Source organism: Alosa pseudoharengus, unplaced genomic scaffold (assembly GCF_046254945.1).
Source record: "Alosa pseudoharengus isolate Yale_2024_CS ecotype anadromous, Long Island Sound unplaced genomic scaffold, YU_APseudo_1.1 YU_APseudo_1.1_scf_12, whole genome shotgun sequence".
NCBI classification, from domain to species: Eukaryota; Metazoa; Chordata; class Actinopteri; order Clupeiformes; family Clupeidae; genus Alosa; species Alosa pseudoharengus.
In genome coordinates, this window is record NW_027468587.1 from 7,543,154 (window position 1) to 7,551,985 (window position 8,832).

Sequence of the window (8,832 nt, forward strand, 5' to 3'; positions counted from 1 at the left end):
TGTTGCCTGTAAACTTTCCGGGAAGTGATCAGCGAGACCTGGCGAGACTGCCACCTAGTGATAGACCCACGAAAATGGCCTGGTTTTGTGATGACGTGCATGCGTCACTGATTCGACCCAAAGCGGCAACCGACTTATGATAAAATGTCCAGATAAAATGTCCAGATTGTGTTTTTTCATGAGTTTTCGATCGTCATATATTTCATTTCCATTCATCACAGAGTTCCCAAAATCACATATAAGGTGTGTTAGAGTGTCTAGTTTCGTAATTTAAAAAAAAAGCTAGAAACGTAATATTACGTTTTTGGCACTCAACGCATGGGAAGGAAAAACTTAATATTACGTTTTTGGCACTCAATGAGTTAATCCATCTTCAATATTTCACATACCAGACAGTAGCCACCATTGCATCAAGCAGGGTGGCAAGTCTTAGCATGTTCACTGATATCACCACCAACTATCTAGAGCTGGATTCAGAGCCTACGCTAGATAATTAACTGTTTTCCCCCCTGCTGCTCCACCAACTTCACCTTGCATAACCTTCAGTTTCTCATCTTTTTTCAAATTTGAAACAGGGACAAAATGTGTGTGTGTGCGTGTGTGCCTGCTTGCGTGGGAGACCATCAAAGTCCCACAGGGCTTCCAGTTGGTTATCAATGACTTTGCCAGATGAAAGGAAGTAATTAGGGAGGAGCTGAGCGGAGCGCTCCCAGCATTTAGCCCAGGTGATAGCTGCTATCAGTAATGGAGTGTGTGTGTGTGTGTGTGTGCCTACCCACCCACGAGCGCTTACGCAGACACACACACAGACATACCTTCACACATACACACTATTTTCACTTACTGAATCTCTCTCTCACTCACACACTCTCTCACACACACCTCCACCCACCCACACACACACCTCCACACACACACACACACACACACACACACACACACACAGGACACACACACACACACACACACAGGACACACACACACACACACACACACACACACACACTTGCCCTCTGTTAGTCTGTCAAAAAGTGGATGTTAGGGAGCAATGCTCCATTTGTTCTGTGACAAACTATATATGTGTGTGTGTGTGTGTGTGTGTGTGTGTGTGTGTGTGTGTGTGTGTGTGTGTGTGTGTGTGTGTGTGTGTAGGCCATGGGGATGATTTGTTAAGTATTATAGCAACATGGACAATTTAATTCCTCGCTCAGGTTGCTGCAAGCCACCCGTAATGACTTGACATGCTCTTGAAATGGGATTCATGCATGTTTCAGTGTCTGTGTCTTATACATGCGCTGGCAGCTTGGATGGGCACCGTTGCCTTGGCCCAACGAGGAAACAGATCATCTGCATATCAGCACACCAACGATGGGGGAAGAGAGCTTGAGTCTGTGTGTGTGTGTGTGTGTGTGTGTGTGAGTGTGTGTGTGTGTGTGTGTGTGTGTGCGAGAGAGAGTCTGGAACCCTGGGATGCATCCTGGAGAGCGGTCATCAAATATGAATGTTTTCAATTTCATTCCCTCCTGAGTGGGGATGCTGGGAGATATGTCATGGAGACAGAGCCAGACGGTGGCTACCCCCCACCCTCCTACCACCCCTTCACCCGCCTACCCCCCCTACCCCCCCTTCATCACTGCCTCCCTATCCTGGCCAACCCTCCCTCCAGCAGCCTCCCAACAGGGCGCAACACACCGGGGGGTCTGAGTGTTTTTGTGTGTGTGTGTGTGTGTGTGCGTGTGAGGGAGAAGCGCGTGTGTGTGTGTGTATGTGTGCGTGTGTACGTGCATGGGTGTGAGGGAGGGGTGTGTGTGTGTGTGTGTGTGTGTGTGTGTGTGTGTCCTGTGTGTGTGTGTCCTGTGTGTGTGTGCGTGAGTGTGTGAGTGTGAGAGTGTATGAAGGGTGAGTGGCATGTTCAGAGAGGTCACTACCACATCTCAAAGTGTGTGCTGCACCCCAGGGAGCCAAGCCCTGCTAACACTAAGGTCAAGGGTCAAGGGGCACCAGAGAGCGCGGCTGCTAACACTAAGGTCAAGGTGCAGCAGAGAGCGCGGCTAGGTGGCAAAAAAGCAGCAGGTCGCCCTCCACACCCCTCCACACCCCCTGCTCTCTCCTTCTAATTTGAACCCAGCTGGTGAACTACACCTGACCCAGCACTGTGCCAGCTACACCACCAGCGTACACACAGCACCAGGGCTGGAGAGAGGAGTAGGGAGGAGAGAGAGGAGTGGGGAGGAGAGGAGAGGAGAGAGGAGTGGGAAGGAGAGAATAGAGGTGTGGAGAGGACAGAGGAGGAGTGGGGAGGAGTGGGGAGGACAGAGAGGAGAGGGGAGGAGAGAGAGGAGTGGGGAGGAGAGAGAGGAGAGAGAGGAGTGGAGAGGAGAGGAGAGGAGAGAGGAGTGGGAAGGAGAGAACAGAGGTGTGGAGAGGACAGAGGAGGAGTGGGGAGGAGTGGGGAGGACAGAGAGGAGAGGGGAGGAGAGAGCCAGACACGATGTGGGGGGCCAAGGACAGGGTTGTTTAAAATAGCCAGCACTCTACACCCACACCCCACCACCACCACCAGCACTCTACACCCACACTCCGCCAAGAGCTGTCTGGTTCTAGGCCCAGAGCGGCAACAAGCTATTTTCAAATCAGGAAGGGAGGAGGTCAGTCACAGTCTGTGTCATGTGTGTGTGTGTGTGTGTGTGTGTCAGGCAAATTAGGTTGAGACTACACATCTGCACAGACAGTGTGGTATAATAGACCAAACACACACACACACACACACACACACACACACACACACACTTGCAGATGGTCTCACGCCAATGTTACAGCTTGAACTAGATGTTTCACAAGGACAACAGTCTCCCGTACTGTCCCTTGCTCACGGTCACCTGATGCTCAGCCCCCCCACACCTACTCGTCAACTCACCCCCCCCCCCCCCACACACACCTACTCGTCAACTCCCCCCGTCCTCCCCCCCCCACACCTACTCGTCAACTCACTCCCCACCCTTTCCCCCATCTCTGAATGAGTCATACGCTTGGTGGGAGGGCGCTAGCTACGGCAGAAATATTTGTGTCTGACTTCAGCTGCAGACACAGAGATAGATAGAGAGCGAGAGAGTGAGAGAGAGAGAGAGAGAGAGAGAATAAGGGAGAAATGGAGGGAAAAGGTTGGGTTTATTTATAAGATGGTCTCAGATTGGTGGGGAAGCCTGTCAGGAGTCATTTCAAGACCTTAAATGATGCGCTAAGAAGGATGTGAGAAGGAACTTTTGTGTGAGAAGGAACATTTGTGTGAAAGACACAGGGAGGGTGAGAAAATAAATGGGTACATGTATTTGCAGGATGTGTGTGTGTGTGTGTGTGTGTGTGTGTGTGTGTGTGTGTGTGTGTGTGTGTGTGTGTGGTTGGGGGGCGGGGGGTAGGGTGCCACATCTCTGTGCATGTGTGAATGAATGTTTATCATACATGTGTGTGTGTGTCTGAACTTGTGTGAATGCTCTGCATTATAGCCTTACTCTACTCTGGGAATACATGTGTGTGTGTGTCTGAACTTGTGTGAATGCTCTGCATTATAGCCTTACTCTACTGTTTGCCAGGACAAACATGTATAGTCTAAATGCATCACATATTGCTGAACATTCTGAAATACCACGCATGCAAAAAACACACACAAACCTTCACGATGTTTCAATAAATAGCGCAATATTTAAATGTGGATCCTTTCCCCCTCTTATTTGATAAGTAGAGTATCTATTTGTTAATAATGCTGAATACACTAAAATGCTGCAAAAGGTAGTGCAAAAGGGTTGGCTGATCCTTAATGCAATATCTACATTGCCCATTATCAGCAACTATTTATCCAATGTTGCAAAGGCACATTCTGTTTACTAATCCGATATCATTTTTAAAGGCTAACTGAGAAAACATTGGAGAACCCAATGTACCCAAGTACATAATGTAATCTGAAAACTGCTGCCCTGAGTAAAACAAAAACAATGCAAATGATCGCAGCTGTCTATAATGGAATGGAATGGAAATTTCTAAGTGTCTCCAAACTTTTGACTGGTAGTGTACAATATATATATATATATATTGGGGGCAGCCATGGCCTACTGGTTAGCGCTTCGGACTTGTAACCGGAGGGTTGCCAGTTCGAACCCCGACCGGTAGGCCACGGCTGTTGCAGGCAGCTCACTGCGCCGGGATTAGTGTGTGCTTCACCTCACTGTGTGTTCACTGTGTGCAGTGTGTTTGCCCATCTTCCTCATTCTTAGGTGGGCATCACATTAAAAACATTGAAGCGGCACAGGCAACGAGTAATGCATCACTCAGACCATAATAAGTCAGTTCATTCAAACAAAGTTCTATTTTGTTGCTAAGTGTTAAGTATACATTTTTGTGCAATGGAAATACACTTCCCACCCATATCTAAATAATTGAATGGCTTTGATTGGTCAGAATGTCTGAAACGTTCTTAGGATACATCAAACTAACATTGATGAGTCTAATGTTACGTTTTGAGAGTTGAAACCAAGTTCAAAGCTCAGCTGCTGTTAGCGTAACAGCTTATTCTAACTGCATGTGAGCAGCCAACTGTTGCATAGCAGTGATCGCTCTCTGTCCACATTAAATATGCTGTTCTATTGCGTCATATTTCTCGTTCAAAAGTCAAACTTCAAAAGTTCTGCTCAAAACATTGTGCTGCATTGCATTGCACAGCACTGTTTCACCTGTTTGCATCCAGTTAGAACACTCAAATAAATGAATTAATTGTATTAATGAACGTTTTTTTTTAGCATTTTGTTGTAAACGCTCACTAGCATCACGTTGCAGTTAGAGCACAGTGTAATTAGAGACTTTCTAATGAGGAAACACAGCACTCAAAAAATCCTCCATAGAAATGCATGGGGTTAGTTTGTAACGCCAATATGGCAGTTGTCTACACATATCCCACCCCTTCCGCGGCAGAACGTCGACATGTGAATACATTGAGTGATTAAAAGGACTTTGGTGTAATGGCCAACTGTTCCACTGCAGAAATACAGGGGGGGGGGCGCTGTGGCACAGCAGGCTACAGCGCCCGTACCATATACGGGTCCAATGTCCACAGGGACCCAGGTTCGAATCCTGATCATTTCATTTCCTGATCTCACCCCATCTTTCTCTCCCACTTGCTTCCTGTCACTCTCCACTGTCCTGTCCAAATAAAGGCAAAAAGCCCAAAATAAACATAAAAAAAAAATACAGCACACAATAGAAACTCTTCCACCTGCCGCTGAAAACGCTCACTAGCATCGCGTTGCAGGTTATACAGCTTATACAGTTACAGCACAATGTAATCAGAGACTTTATAATGAGGAGACACAGCACTCAAAAAATCCTCCATACATGTAGAAATGCATGGGGTTAGTTTGGCCAATATGGCAGTTGTCTACTCATATCCCACCCTTTCCGTGGCAGAACATTGACATGTCAATACATTGAGTGATTAAAAGTACTTGTGTAATGGTGTAATGCTGGCCAACTGTTCCACTGCAGAAATACAGCACACAATACAAACTCTTCCACCTGCCGCTGATCACCTTACTGTGCACTGTGCTCATATTAAGGGCAGCCGTGGCCCACTGGTTAGCACTCTGGACTTGTAACCGGAGGGTTGCCGGTTCGAGCCCCGACCAGTGGGCCACGGCTGAAGTGCCCTTGAGCAAGGCACCTAACCACTCACTGCTCCCCGAGCGCCGCCGTTGAAGCAGGCAGCTCACTGCGCCGGGATTAGTGTGTGTTCACTGTGTGCTGTTTGTGTTTCACTAATTCACCGATTGGGTTAAATGCAGAGACCAAATTTCCCTCACGGGATCAAAAAAATATATATATATACTTATACTTATCCCTATCCCTCATTCTCTTCTGGCAGTTTCCCATTCTGGCTGTGAATGCCCATCATACTGGTTTTCCTGAAGCGTCACAGGGCTCACAGCCTTCGGGAGAACTGTGGAAAGGTCGACCAGACTTTGCACTTGCACTTGAGAGAATTCGATTGCAACCTTGTGAGGCATTATGATTATGATTTGGGAAGACGAGCCCCTCAACCACTCCCTTTGGCTAGGGAGAAGACATCAAACAAGCCTTCCTTGTAACAACCCCCCACCATCCCAATATGCATATCTTCCCCCTGGTGAGCTGTCATCTATAGGTGTGTGTGTGTGTGTCTGTCTGTGTGTAAAAAGCTAAGGAGACAGACGGAGGCTGGAGAGAAAAGTTAAGTGGAATCTAACCCAGGTGTCAGAGACGGTGTCAGACACTGATGCCAGCAGGAGAGGAATTAGGCAGACAGGAGGGTCCTTCCTCCTGCTCCTCCTCAAAGAAGATTCCTGGGGTGAAAGTTGGGGTGAGCTGCCTGTTCCACACGAGGTGCCAAGTTCTGATCAAACAGACTTCTACCACATTCTCTTTCTCTCTTGCTCTCACCATCTCTGTCTCTATCATAGTCTTGCTTAGAGGTCGACCGATTGATCCGGCCTTTGTTTTAATCAGCCAATGCCTGAGCATATTATAAGCCGATTAACAGGCAGGCACATCTGCGGGCAGCACAGTTTTGTTGCTGTGGAACGTGTGACACAAATAAAAAAAATGGCTTAAAGTGTAACTCCAGAGTAAAAACAACCTAGGGTCTATTTACGGTAATTAATTAAATTTCAAACTTTTGATTGAGAGCAAAATTATGTTAATTTTTTTTTGTTTTGAGCAAGACCATTTGTTTGCATTATCACTGAATGGCCTTACATTGATGCTCACCGGGCAGGGTGCCACGTCGCTATTTTATACCCCTAACAATGCTCAAAATATAATTACACTTCTGTGGTAGTGTGGTAAGGGTTTCTACAGACAAACCGAAGTACTGTAAACTTTGACAGTGTACAGAAAGGTTATAACAAGACCTGTATCTGTAGGAAGAAAATGCCATGGCTTCCTGGTCTGATATCGTCAAAAATTGGGCAGCCGTGGCCTACTGGTTAGCGCTTCAGACTTGTAACCGGAGGGTTGCTGGTTCGAACCCCGACCAGTAGGCATGGCTGAAGTGCCCTTGAGCAAGGCACCTAACCACTCACTGCTCCCCGAGCGCCGCTGTTGTGGCAGGCAGCTCACTGTGCCGGGATTAGTGTGTGCTTCACCTTACTGTGTGTTCACTGTGTGCTGAGTGTGTTTCACTAATTCACAGATTGGGATAAATGCAGAGACCAAATTTCCCTCACAGGATCAAAAGAGTATATACTTATACTTACTTATAAATCAACGGGCTTGTTCGATCGAATCGCTGTGCAGATCTGGCTAAACGTAAGGCATGGTTGTAAAGCCAGATCTGCAGAGCGCTGCATGATCGAACGTGCCCACTGATTTGACGATTCAAAGGTTTGAAGTTGTTGACTACCATAGATAGACCATAGGTTGTTTTTACTGCAGAGTTACACTTTAATTTCTTATCTTTCAAAGCTCTATTAAATTGGTTAGATATGAAATTATTTTTAGAAAGAAAATCCAACCAATCTTGGGCTAATTTGCAACTGCATTGATAGCGAGCCTTCAACCAGCCTATAACGGGCTCTGGGGCTAAATTATTAGAGACAGTAGTATTGATAACCTCTGACATTATCTATTCTGTTTTTGGTACCAGAGAATTTCTCCCTCAGAGGCTGTGTGGGGAGTGGCACGCACACCCTGCAGCAGCGTCTTGTTCAGACACACATAGCGTATGCGTTTAGTAATGATGATGGAAAAAAATGTTTAAAAAACGTTTAAAACCTTATACGTTTAGTAATGATGGCAAAAAAGTGTGATTACATTTAACTAGAGTTGATGATGACAGTGCGCCTCATAAATGGCAACAAGTGATGTCTGTGTGAACGTAAAAACACAAGCAATTTGTCGAAACATCAAGCAAAAGAGTAATTAAATGTGTCTACGGTCTAGCTGTCCTACATAGCCTTTATGACACCATCAATAGTGGTCTGTGTAGTCCTCATTATAGCAGATACTGAGCAGCAGGCTATGGAATAGGCCTAAAAGTAAACAGTGATTATTTTTTTTGCGTTCACTAATCACTTGCTATCATTATGGCCATTTGGCTAGTAACAGTGTCTGTCAGCTAAAATAAAGAAAACATGCTTCTGGACAGTTAACCATTAACTATCATGCAGCCTACTAAAACAAACATCTGCCAAAAAACATCTGCCAAAATTCCCTCAATCATCAGTGTTTACTCAAAATGTATTAGATTGAAATGTGCATGGAATGATAGAATTATACAATAAATTACTTTAAAAAACCCTAATCTGGACAAATATATTGGCAAAACAGATCAGCTGACCTCTAGTCTTGTCACTCTTTCACTCTCAACAAACATCCTTTGCTCCATGATAAGGCCTGAAACATTTCAAGTCCAGCTTTGAGAACTTAAAAGGGAATGGAGCACAGCCCATTCAACAGCTCCGTAATTAGTGTGTGGGCTGAAGGCTGAAGCAGGACACTACTGGACTATTACGCTGCCTTCATCTCTCCCCTCACCGGCGCCAGCTCTGGCGTTGGTGTCATCTTGTGATGGCCTCTCAAATGGCCCGCATCACAGGGAGACTGTGGGGGTGCGACTGAGTGTCCTCCTCATAATCAGGCCCATTTGGTTGCAGAGGCACATCCAGAAAGAGCTAGTTTCAGATGAGTAATGCATCTTGAGTCATCATCAAGCCTTGAGTAATGGCCGAGACACCGACCTTCAAAAAGCTAGTGGAATACATCGTTTGCCCTTTTAGTTTGTATCATGAAACAAATAGCCGTGGGTCTCCG